A 13,164-nucleotide genomic window follows, 5' to 3' on the forward strand; every position below is an offset into this window, starting at 1 on the left:
CAGGATGGTCTCGATCTCCTGACCTCGTGATCCGCCCGTCTTGGCCTCCCAAAGTGCTGGGATTACAGGCTTGAGCCACTGCGCCCGGCCCCTAGCACCACTTATTAAGTAGGAAATCCTTTCCCCATTTCTTGTTTTTCTCAGGTTTGTCAAAGATCAGATGGCTGTAGATGTGTGGTGTTATTTCTGAGGGCTCTGTTCTGTTCCATTGGTCTGTATCTCTGTTAAACAATATTTTTAATAGTTTTGTGCATGAAACAGTTTTGACTGCATTTTGACTGACTCGTAACATGAAGTCAGGGTGGAATTTTCCACTTGTAACATTATGTTGGTGCTCAAAAACTTGGATTTTGGGACATTTCGGATTTTCAGATTTTTATATTTCAAATTTTCCTAGTAGGGATGCTCAGGCTGTATACCACTTCTCATTCATTTAGCAAATACATTTGTAAATAGGGCACATAAGTAAGTTCTAATTTGTTGAGAATACTTCATATACAATGTGCTATTATCTCTTAATGTTGTTTAGGTAGAAATGTGTGCGTTCAAGACCTTAGGAGCAGATTATCAACTGAGTTTATGCTTTATCATTATTGTAATCTTATTGTTAATACAAGGCAATTTGAAACCATAATTGTCTGCCTCAAAAATTGCTTGGTATCATGAATTTTGTGAAGGGGAAGGAAATCTTATGAGGAAGAAACTTTTAGTTTATTTATAAGCCCCTTTTTGTAGGCAAGAATTGAATATTGATGTCAGGATTGTTTATGTCTCAGTGATACAGTCTTCCCCACCCCAATTATCTGGCCTTTTTGAGAGAGGTTAGAAAAATTGTGGCTTGGTTCAACAAAGTTTGAGTTAATTTGTGTGTCAGGTTACTAGAGTTATGGATCCAGCATCTACCTTCAAGATTTACAGTGTTAAAAAAAAAAAAAAAAAAAAGATTTACAGTGTAGTGCAATTAAAGAGAAAGAAACAGATTATTTAATATGATTTAATAGGTAAATTAGAGATAATAACAGAGTTTACACAGGTTTGAGGCCATAGAGGTAGTTACTTATACATGGTACTTGGTCTGAGTTTTAAACGATGAAGGTAATAGTTAATAGAAAGAATGAGGTAAAAAGAGCAGAAGCATGTATAGAGCACAGTGTGGGCAGGAAACTATTATTATTGCAGTGCTAAGAAAGTGGCAGCTGGCTGGGAGCAGTGACTCACACCTCTAATCCCAACACTTTGGGAGGTTGAGGCGGGTGGATCACGAGGTCAGGAGATCGAGATCATCCTGGCTAAAACGGTGAGACCCCGTCTCTACTAAAAATAAAAAAATTAGCCAGGCGTGGTGGTGGGCTCCTGTAGTCCCAGCTACTCGGGAGGCTGAGGCAGGAGAATGGCATGAACCCGGAAGGTGGAGCTTGCAGTGAGCCGAAATCGTGCCACTGCACTCCAGCCTGGGCGACAGAGCAAGACTCCGTCTCAAAAAAAAAAAAAAAAAGAATGTGGCAGCAAATAGCAATGAAAAAAGACTGGGAAGTAGTTATTGTAGGTTTCATATATGCAATGCCAGAGTGTTTAGTCTTTATTTTGAAGGCAGTTGATGGGAAACCTGGGTGAGAGGAACAGGCAAGTTTGTGCAGTGCCGAGGATCCATTTAAAGGGGACAAGACTAAGAAATATTTTAAAGGTAAAATTATCAGGATTTGTTGATTGACTATAGAAGATAAGAAAGAGGAATAATAACTGGGATGTTTAGGATGGCTTCAAAGTTTCTGGCTTGGCTAATTAGGTAAGATGATAGTAACATTACTTGTGATGAAGAATGTATTAGGAAAAGTACAGTAAGAAGAGCCGGTTTTGGTATGGGGGTGGTATGCGAAAAGTGAATTCAGTTTTGGGTGAGTTGAATTTGAGGTACCAAGTAAAATTGTTGAGAACATGGTTGAGTGTGAGTCTGAAATTTAGAGGCAGTAGAGATTCTAGCAGAGTTAATGATGCAGTTTATAATGAACATTTGAAAGAGACTCGTTCTCCAACTCCAACCCACTACCTCTTTAATCCTTTTACTTGTGCTGCAGGCAAGTAGAAAGGAAATTTTATTGCCCAGTTTTGAATTGCTGGGCAATTAACTTTTTGTATTCCTGAAAGTAGATGTGGTTCTAGTGTTTGAACAAGTGGGATTGTTTTACATTATATACTTTTTTCTTCCAATGTCATGAATTCTTAGGCTTAAAATGTCCTTATTGCTATGTTTGTTTTGTGATGATGCTTAAAGTGTATCATTTTCATTCACAGATTTCTTTCCTAAGCATACTCGTTTTCCCAATCTTTATTATTATTATTATTATTATTATTATTATTATTATTATTATTATTTGAGATAGAGTCTTGCTCTGTCGCCCAGGCTGGAGTGCAGTGGCGTGATCTCGTCTCACCACAACCTCCGCCTCCTGGGTTCAAATGATTCTCCTGCCTCAGCCTCCCAAGTAGCGGGGCTACAGGCACCCACCATCATTACCATCTAATTTTTGTATTTTTCGTAGAGACAGAGTTTCACCATATTGGCCAGGCTGGTCTCGAACTCCTGACCTTGTGATCCGCCCCCCCCCTCGGCCTCCCAAAGTGCTAGGATTACAGGCATGAGCCACCGCGCCTTATTTATTCCATTTTTTACTGATACAGGTTGAGTATCCCTTATCTGAAATACTTGAGACCAAAGGTCTTTCTATTTATGTTTTTTGGACGGGGGTGGGGGGAGTATTTGCATTATACTGGTTGAGCATTTTCTTTTGAGTGTCGTGTCAGCACTCAAGTTTCTGGATTATGGAGCATTTCAGATTTTGTATCTTCAAATTCGGGATACTCAGCCTGTAATAGAAAAGAATTGATCTAGTAATGGAACTCTAAAGAACTGAAAGGATATGGTAAATTCTGGCATAAATAATAGCATTACCAACGTGAGGCTGTATATGTATGTTTAAAACTGTTTCCTTTATATTTTAAATTTAATAAAATCAAGTTGCTGATGTTACATAAGAATTCCTAACCTGTACTGGGCCAAATTAATACTGTATTATATCTGTTTGGTTTTGTTATCAGGGTAATGTTGGTCTCATAAAATGAACTGGGAAGTGTTCCCTTCTGTTTTCTGGAAAAGTTTATGTAGATTTGTATTGTTTCTTTTTAGGTGATTGGTAGGATTCTCGAGTGAAGCCATTTGGGCCTGGAGTTTTCTATGTTGGAGGTTTTTTATTACAGTTTCAATTTTAGAAATTAATAGACATGGGGCTAATTAGGTTATCTAATGTGTGAGCTTTGGGGATCCATATGATTTGAGGAATTTGACTTTCATCTAAATTATTGAATATACAGGCATAAAGGTTTTTTTTGTTTTTTGTTTTTTGTTTTTTTGAGATGGAGTCTTGCTCTGTTGCCCAGGCTGGAGTGCAGTGGCGTGATCTCGGCTCACTGCAACCTCTGCCTCCCAGTTTTAAGCGATTTTCCTGCCTCAGTCTCCTGAGTAGCTGGGATTACAGGTATGCACCACCGTGCCTAATTTTTGTAATTTTAGTAGAGATGGGGGTTTCACTCTGTTGCCCAGGCTGGTCTCGAACTACTGACTTCAGGTGATCTGCCTGCCTTGGCCTCCCAAAGTGCTGGGATTACAGGCATGAGCCACTGCGCCTGGTCCTGTTGGTAATATTCTGTAAATTCTCCTTAAAAGTATATAGAATCTATAGTGATGTTCAGTTTTTCCTTCCTAATAATGGTTATTTGTGTCTTTTTTTCTCAAACTGCTAACGGTTTATCAGTTTACTGATCTTTGCCAAACATTTAATTTCTGTTTTTTTACATTTTTTTTTTAACTTCATCTTGATTTCTGGTCTGTTGAATGCTTTCTCTCTTGGCAGTTGATTGTAATTTCTTCCTCTTTTGTGTGTCTTGCAATATTTTACTGAATGCTGGATATTGTGAATAGGGTAGTAAAGAATGAGTAAGTAGTATTTATACCTGGAACATTGCATTCCTGGACTTTTAGTGTAGGGAGTTGAGTCAGTCTAGTCAGGAGTTAAGCTGATTTTCTGTTTTGTTGTTGCAGAGGGTACCTTAAGTGCACCATTGGCTTCAAATTTCTCTCGTGTTACTTTGTGCTTAGATTGGTAGTTGGCACGTGGGAAGGTGTTTCTGAATTTTCCTGATCAGCTCTCAGTATTTGGCTTGTGTGCCTTGGCGTCATGAGTAGAACTCTTATCAATGATCTTGCTCCTCTAGGCCAAACTGCAATTTGTATCTTCGTAGGTGTTGTCTGGAAAAGAGTTTCTCTGCTCTTGCCTCAGTGGTATTAGAGACATTAGATCTCTAAGATCTCTAATGTCTTTGGTATAAGACCCTGGGTCCAACACTGTTTCCTTCCCCTACAGTGGTAGAGTTTTTTTTCCTTTCACTTCCCCACCTGCCCAATTCACTTGTGCCTTGCGGGTAACTGGGCTTGCTATTCCTCCACCAGTCTCTTCCAGTTTTTGTTCCCTAGAAGAGAAGGATCTGGTTGGGGCTTTGTATTTTTCCCATTGTAGAAGCTGCTCCCTTCCTCAAGCACTGCACCCCAGAGGAGGGCTCTCTTCAGTCCCCTGTTCCCATATTGTGAGCCTTTGGTGGAGGTCTGTGGAAGATCTTGCAAATGGTTTGAATTTTGCTTGTTAACTGTGTCTCTCAGGAATAATATTCTCATGCTAATGCACACTTTGCCTTCAGCAGTTTGTTAACAATTTTAGATGAATTCTTTTTACCTGCTTTTATGGAACCATTGTTTCTTCCCTTGGTCTACCCTCAGGTGAGCCAGTGCTTGCATTCTGTCTCTACTAGGAAGGGGTTGTATTTTCTTGGATTGGAGATCGCCTGGTTGCCCTGAGTCCTCAGCTCTTGGATGGGTTTTTAAAGGGTTCAATTTTGTAGTTTATTCAGGCTTTTTGTTGTTAGGCTGGTGGTGGCATTCTTTCTAGCTTCCTATAGCCTAGGCAGAACCCAGTTAATTTATAAGAATGGATCTCTAGGCAAAACTCCAGTGGGTCATAGAAGTGCTCTTCTCTTTCTGAGGCTGTAGCTTGTAATTCCGCAACTTCTTTGCCCTCAGGTTGCCTTCTCTTCAGTTTAGACCAAAGGAAAGTGTTCGAATTGGTTATATTGATAGTGGAAAGAGAGGCTCCCCAATTAGCACTGGATTGCTTTTTCTTCTTCCCTAAGCACTGGTTCCCTCAAAACTGTCTTGTGGTCAGCTCCTCCTCTACAATTTTTGCCATCTTTTCCCAGTCTCCTCTTAACCTTGCTTATTCTTCTATTTCCTGTTATGAAATTCCTAGGGGAAAAAAATATATATATTGTGGCCAGGTGCGGTTACTCATGCCTCTAATCCAGCACTTTGGGAGGCCAAGGCGGGCAGATCACCTGAGGTCATGAGTTTGAGACCAGCCTGGCCAACATGGTGAAACCCTGTCTCTGCTAAAATTACAAAAATTAGGCATGGTGGCACATGTCTGTAATCCCAGCTATTCGGGATGCTGAAGCAGGAGAATCGCTTGAACCCGGGAGGCAGAGGTTGCAGTGAGCCGAGATTGTGCCACTGCACTCCAGCCTGGGTGACACAGCAAGACTCTGCCTCAAAAAAATAGATAGAGAGAGAGAGAGAGAATTTTAAAGTCTGGAATTAAGATGAAGTATTTCAGCACTTTGTGTACCTGACAATTGCCGTTTTTTGTCTACAGGTTATTTTGTCATTTTTAAAAATAAGTAAATATTAAAAAGGTGAGGTAGGAGGCAAATTTTACTTGGTCCTTTTTCCTGTCCTTTTCTTCTGTCCCCATTGTATTCTACCCTTGTTGACAGTGGTTGGTTAGGAAAGAAAAAAAGGGCCAGGCATGGTAGCTCACACCTGTAATCACTGCACTTCAAGAGACCAAGGTGGGCAGATCACTTGAGCCCAGGAGTTTGAGACCACCCTGGGCAACACAGTGGGACCCAATCTGAAATCTGACCCAATCTACAATCTGAAAGAAAAAAACCAGATTCAAAAGTGGGCAAAGGACTTTTAGATTAAAAAATTAGCTGGGCATAGTAGTGCATCCCTATAGTCCCAGCTGCTCTGTAGGCTGAGGTGGGAAGATCGCTTGAACCTGGGAAGTTGAGACTGCAAGTGAGCTGTGAACCTGCCACTGCACTCCAGCCTGGGTGACAGGGTGAGACCGTGTCCCAAAAAAAAAGAGATTTTGTTTTCCAATTCCAGAGTCCTTAGTCTCTCACTCTTTTGGAAACCTTTGGATTAGATGAAGATCTATAGTTTTGTTAAAAACTGTTTTAAACCATTTTGACCATTTGTACGCATATAGTTGTGGTATTAAGTACATTCACCTTGTTGTCTACCATCTATCTCCAGAACTTTTTCATCTTCTCAAACTGAAACTCCGTGTTCATTAAACAGTTCTCAAGGTTCATAATATATGTCAGAATTTCCTTGCTTTTTAAGGCTGAATACTACTTATTTGTATATATGTACCACATTTTGTTTATCCATTCATCCATTGATGGACACTTCGGTTGCGTCCACCTTTTAGCTATTGTGAAAAACGCTGCTATGAATGTGGGTGTACTGTGTGAGACCCTACTGTCAGTTCTTTTGGATGTATACCTAGACGTAGAATTGTTGGATCATATGGCAATTCTATATTTAATTTTTTTGAGGAACTGCCATGCCACTTTCCACAAAAGCTTTACTATTTTACATTCTCTCCAGCAAAGCCCAAGGATCCCAATTTCTCCACAGTCTTGCCAGCACTTTTTATTTTTATTTTATTTATTTATTTTTCCAATTTGAGCGGGTACTGTTTGTTAACTGATGAGCCTAGAAAAATAATCATGGTAGACACCTTAGTTCATTCTTCTAATAAGCCTGTTGATCTGGTCCTCCCTGTTGCCAGCATCTCCACCTTCTACAAAATGGGTGGTCTTTTTCTTCATTCCACCTCGTGGAGAAGATTTGCCTCTTTGAAGTGTTTTCCAACAGTATAGATCTCATGAATCAGATCCTCCATGCAGATGATGCCATATTTACCAAGAGATTGAGCAATCAAAGCGTTATCTGTCAAAACAATTTGCTTCTTATTGATTTTGCCGTAACCACGCTTGTAGATTAGCTCATTTACTGACTTCAGATTGGGGTACCCCCATGCAATATATGGCTCTACAATCCTCAGCATGTTAATCGAAGCCTTGTTGAGCTTCAGAAAGGTTCCATTGAAGATTTGACGAAGGCGAAGAAGCTGCAATACCTTTCGGACCTTTGGGCTCACGCCGTTGATACCTCTGATCCTGATGACAAATGCCAATTTGGATTCAGCAGGTACATAGAAGTTGCCAGCTTTTCTTGCCACCCTCGCCATTCGAATTTCGATTCTGTACATCTGCCTATATTCCTTGTGGTAGTGCTTCGCTTTTTCATAGATAAGCTTCCTCCTTGCCTTTCGAAACATCTTTTGGGCAAATTTCTTTCTCAGGCGCTTGATCTTCAGCTCTGTGAAATTCCTTCGCTTTTTCTTAAGGGTTTCTGCCACAGCAGGAACTTTCTTCTCTTCTATACCCTCCCTGGTTCCAACTGGAAAAAGAGGCTTGTTTTGTTTTTTGATAATAGTCATCCAAATGAGTGTGAAGCTGTTTCTTGTTGTGGTTTTAATTAGCGTTTCCATGATAATTAGATAATTAGTGATGTCAAGTGTGTTTTCATATGTTTATTGTCTATTTGTATATCCTCTTTGGAGAAATGCCTATTCAAGTCCTTTGCCCACTTTTGAATCTGGTTGTTTTTTTCTTTCAGATTGTAATGCTTTATGTATTCTAGATAAGAACTTCTTATGAGATACATGATTTGCAAGTATTTTCTGCCATTCCATGGTTTGTCTTTTAACTCTGTTGATAGTGTACTTTGATACACAAAAGTTAAAATTTTGTAAGGGGTAGGGTCTTACTGTGTCACCCAGGCTGGAATGCAGTGGTGCGCTTTCAGCTCGCTGCACTCTTGAACTCCTGAGTTCAAGGGATCCTCCCACCTCAGCTTTCCAAGTAGTAGCTAGGACTGTAGGTGTGCACCATAATGCCTGGCTAATTTTTTTAGTTTTTTAGGGATGGAATTTCACCTTGTTGCTCAGACTGTTCTCAAATGGTCCTTCTACCTCAGCCTCCCAAGTAGGTGGGATTATAGGTGTGAGCCGTGGCACCTGGCTCAAAAATTTTGGACTTTGACACCCAATTTATCTGTTTTTCTTTTTATTATGTGTGCTTTTGTTGTCATGACCAAGAAACCATTGCCAAATCCAGTGTCATGAGCTTTTCCCATTTACATACACATACACACACACACACGCAGATTTTTTTGAGAAGGGGCCTCACTGTGTCATCCAAGTTGAAGTGCAGTGGTACAGTCTCAGCTCACTGCAGCCGCTGCCTCCCAGGCTCAAGTGATCCTCCCATCTCAGCCTCCCAAGTAGCTGAGACCACAGGCACACCCACCACACCCAGCTAATTTTTTTTATTTTTGGTAGAGACAAAGTTTCACCACGTTGTCCAGGCTGGTCTCGAACTCCTGAGCTCAGGTGATCTACCCACCACCTTGGCCACCCAAAGTGCTGAGATTACAGGTGTGAGCCACCATGTCCAGCCTGTATTTTCTTCTAGGAATCTTAGCTCTTGTGTTTAGGTATTTGATCAATTTTGAGTTAATTTTCTATGTAGTGTAAAGTAAGTGTTTTTTTTTTTTTTGCATTTAGATATATAGTTTTCCCAGTACCAGATATCTATAGCTTTAGTAGGGGTACATGTAGGCCTGGTGTTGAGATATGGAACATAGTTTTTCTTTTCTTTTCTTTTCTTTTCTTTTTTTTTTTTTTCGAGACGGAGTCTCGCCCTGTCGCCCAGGCTGGAGTGCAGTGGCCGGATCTCAGCTCACTGCAAGCTCCGCCTCCCGGGTTTACGCCATTCTCCTGCCTCAGCCTCCCGAGTAGCTGGGACTACAGGCGCCCGCCATCTCGCCCGGCTAGTTTTTTGTATTTTAGTAGAAACGGGGTTTCACTGTGTTAGCCAGGATGGTCTCGATCTCCTGACCTTGTGATCCGCCCGTCTCGGCCTCCCAAAGTGCTGGGATTACAGGCTTGAGCCACCGCGCCCGGCCAATGTCTGCCATTGTTTACCATGTCTGTGGGATTATTTCATGTTTGTTTATGATAGGAGTACTTGTTCGTTTCTGATGCTGATTAATATTCACTTACATGAAAACACCACAGTATTCATCTTTCTCTTTTGGGGCATTTTTGTTGTTTCCAGTTTGGAACTGGAAACAGCCTTATTGTGTGAATAAGGCTGTCAGGAACATTTTTGTAAAAATAGATTGTGAACGTGTTTACATTTCTCTTGGATAAAAATTTAGAAGTGAAATCACTGAGTCAAAGAGTTTGGTGTATAATTATTAGAAATTACCCTATTTTATCAAAAAACATACATCTGTAACATCAGCATATAAGACTTCTCTTTATTCTCCATCATTGCTACTATTTAAATTTGTCATTCTTTTTAATTTTTGCGATTTTGGGAGGTACGAATTGGCATACCTTTGGGGTTTTAACTTAAAATTCTTATGAATAATATTGAGTATCATTTTCTATGCTATCACCAGTCATCTAATTTTTATGCAATAATTTCTTATATCTTTGCCCGTTTGTTCTGTTGGCTTGTTCTTATTGTGTTGTGGGACTTTATATATTTTACATACAAGGTCTTTGTGATATGTGCGTTTTGTGAATATTCTACCGGTTTGCTGCTCGCCTTCTTATTTTCCTAATGATGTCTTTTGGTAAACGGCAGGTTTTTAATTTTTATGAAGTCCAGTTTGTCCAGTTTTTTTCTTTATGATTATTCTTTAAACAAGACCATATCAGTTGCAAAGAGATAAGTTTCACCTTTTTTTCTTTTTAATATGGATTTCTTTTATTTTTCTTGTGTAACTGCCTGCTTAGAACTTCCAGTAAAATGTTGAAAAGCAGTGGTGAAAGGGGCCATCTTTGTCTTGTTCCTGATATTAGAGGGACAGCATTCAGCCTTTTACTGTGTATGATAGGTCCTGTGGGTTTTTCATAAATACCTTTTTATTATGTTGAGAAGGTTCCTGTTTGTTTTTCATTTGTTGATTATTTTTAATATGAAAGGGTATTGGATTTGATCAAATGCTTTTTCTGCATTACTTGAGATGATCATGTGGATTTTTTTTTTTTTTTTTTTTTAAGTAGAGACGGGGTTTCACCGTGTTAGCCAGGATGGTCTCGATCTCCTGACCTCGTAATCCACCTGTCTCGGCCTCCCAATGTGCTGGGATTACAGGCTTGAGCCCCCGCGCCCGGCCAAAACATCTTTATATATCCAGCCAGTAAGTTAAAATAGTTAACAAGAAAAAAATACAAAATATTGATGTTTTTTAAAAGGCATATTTCTATAGATTTGCCATCAGTCTCTTGGCCACTCAGCTTCATGCCATTCATCATCCGACAGGCTCTTAGCCACCTCTGGCGACTCAAATTTAACCAAACCACACCCCTTGGACTTCCCATTCTTCATCTTGATGTTGGCTTATTGCACGTGGCCATATTTGTCGGTTTGATCATGTAAAATCCAATGGGAGATTTCTCACAAATACCTGGTAGGCTTTCCTGGCCACCCCCAGGAGCATAGCCTCCAGCCCCACCAAAGGACCCTGCCAGGTTTCCTGCAGAGTTTTAAGTGGGCACAGTCAAAGCTGACATGGCCACCATCACCCATGGCTAGGCCCATACACCCAGTCTCAGCACCCAGTGTCTGGCCCATGGTGGGACCCATGCACTCAAGGCTGTTAATGCCTATCCTCTCCAGGCTGTTGGCACCCGTCCACCCCAGGTCCATCCAGATATTCCAGGTTGTTGGCACCTGTGTGCTCCAGTCCAGTGGCCAAGTGATCCATCATGGGGCCCATATACTCCAGGCCAGCCCCCATGCCTACAGGAACCATGCACTCCACACCAGAGCCCATGTGCTCAATGGTTTGGTCCACATGGTCAGCGGGAGCAGCTGTGCCCTTGAGGCTGAAGCCCATGCTGGCACCCACGTGTTTCAGGCTGGAGCCACTGCCCTCCGTGATCTCATCCATGTGCCGGATGCTAGAGGCCATTTAGTCAAGGCCCAGCAGGCCCATGCACTCCATGTGGGAGCCTGCCTTTGTGCTCCACAAAGCCCATGCGGTCCGTGACCAGACCCATGCGCTGCATCTTGGAACCCACAGGATCCACATCGTGGCCCAGGCCTGGACTCACGCATTCCATGCCAGCACCGCCAATGTGGTCAGTGCTTGGGGCTCATCCTCTCGATTTCGGGGACGCTGCCTCCACCTCCACTTCCCCTCTGCTTTGTAGTGATCTTCCCTCTCCTCGGTGTATTACTAAGATTTCATTTATTCTACCCATGTTCATCCCAGATCCAAATTGACCCACATTTTCCATACCACCACCACCGGGTTCCCTCCTCCATTTCTACCATTCTTTCCAAATCCATGCCCTCCATTCTAATTTCTGCAGGCCATATGTTTCCCATTCCAATGCCTTTATTCAGGTGATTGGCATTGATAGTCTGCCTTCCTGGTCCTAACGCTGTTCCCGTACCACCAAGGCCATAGAAAAGCTGCAGATGCTCAGGAGGGAAAAAAAAATCCTTTAGTAAGGCGGTCTCATCCATCTTACCTGTGTTGGTCTGTCACATAGCAGTTGGGCATTGAATGTAGATATAGCTTGCACAGCTTCAGTGGACTGTTCAAAAGTAACAGTGCCCTTTCCATGATTTTTTTCATCTTTATCCTCAAGAATGTGCTCAGAACACCACATCAGCCATACTAAAATATTTCCTTCAGTTTCTCCCAGCCAGCTTTATAATTCTGATTTGCTACAAATACTGTGCTTCCAACTCTTTCTGCCTGTAATACATATACATGGATAATCTCATTTGGGATGTTAAAATTATTTAAGATACTAGGTGAGATATTAATCATTTCTGGGCCACTTGGCTCATACGTGTTACACCAGTGGTAGCCATCACGTTTTGCATTGCTCTCCTGGCATGTTCACCATCAGGATCTTCTTTCACTTTCAGTGGTCTTCCACTCAGGCTATGCTTGTCTAGGACTTGAATAGCTTTTTTTATGTTTTCTTCCATCTTGAATTCAATAACAGCACATCCCCTGACTTTCCTTCAGTGCCCATTGCCCAGGCTGTAGTGCGGTGGCATGATCTCGGCTCATTGCAACCTTTGCCCCCCTGCCTCCAGGGTTCAAGTGATTCTCGTGCCTCAGCCTCCCAGGTAGCTGGGATTAGAGATAGGTACCACCATGTCTGGCTAATTTTTTTGTATTGTTTGTAGAGACAGGGTTTCGCCATGTTGGCCAGGCTGGTCTCAAACTCCTGAGCTCAGGCAGTCCTCTCCCACCTTGGCTTCCCAAAGTGTTGTGATTAGAGGTGTGAGCCACCATGCCTGGCCTCAGTTCAGTATAAGAGTTTTTTGGTTAGAACTCATTTAAGGCGAAACACCATGTCTACTAAAAGTACAAAAAGTAGCCAGGCATGGTGGCACTAGCCTGTAATCCCAGCACTTTGGGAGGCTGAGAAGGATGAATCACTTTGAGGTTTGGCCAACATGGCAAAACCCTGTCTCTACTAAAAATACAAAAATTTGCCAGGCGTGGTGGTACATGCCTGTAATCCCAGCTACTTGGGAGGATGAGGCCGGAGAATTGCTTGAACCCAGGAGGTGGAGGTTGCAGTGAACTGAGGTTATTGTTGCTGCACTCTTGCCTGGGTGACAGAGCGAGACTGTCTCAAAAAAAAAAAAATATTATTTTTTTACATTTGCATTATAAAAATAATGATCCTTATGTCTCCTTAAGTATTCCGTTAGATTCTACATTACTTTTCCTCGGGAATGCTACCTGAGGTGTTTTTGCTCAGTTGGAGTGGTTGAATTAAGAACATTTTTCGGCCGGGCACGGTGGCTCAAGCCTGTAATCCCAGCACTTTGGGAGGCCAAGACGGGCGGATCACAAGGTCAGGAGATCGAAGA

The 13,164-nt window shown here is 41.7% G+C and overlaps 1 protein-coding gene and 1 pseudogene across 3 annotated transcripts in view; one reads left to right on the plus strand and one right to left on the minus strand.

Moving 5' to 3' along the window:
- The window catches only part of CTDSPL2 (CTD (carboxy-terminal domain, RNA polymerase II, polypeptide A) small phosphatase like 2), a 122,809-nt gene that overhangs the window by 24,691 nt on the left and 84,954 nt on the right, over positions 1–13,164 (plus strand). The gene's annotated exons all lie outside the window — the stretch shown is intronic.
- LOC105511129 lies at positions 7,002–13,076 on the minus strand (annotated as a pseudogene). The gene is made up of 4 exons (XR_001001670.1): positions 13,015–13,076; positions 12,148–12,298; positions 10,532–12,025; positions 7,002–7,639 (listed from the first exon to the last, which is right to left on the minus strand). The product of XR_001001670.1 is annotated as a heterogeneous nuclear ribonucleoprotein M-like (transcript).

This window comes from Colobus angolensis, unplaced genomic scaffold (genome assembly GCF_000951035.1).
Source record: "Colobus angolensis palliatus isolate OR3802 unplaced genomic scaffold, Cang.pa_1.0 Scaffold199, whole genome shotgun sequence".
NCBI classification, from domain to species: Eukaryota; Metazoa; Chordata; class Mammalia; order Primates; family Cercopithecidae; genus Colobus; species Colobus angolensis.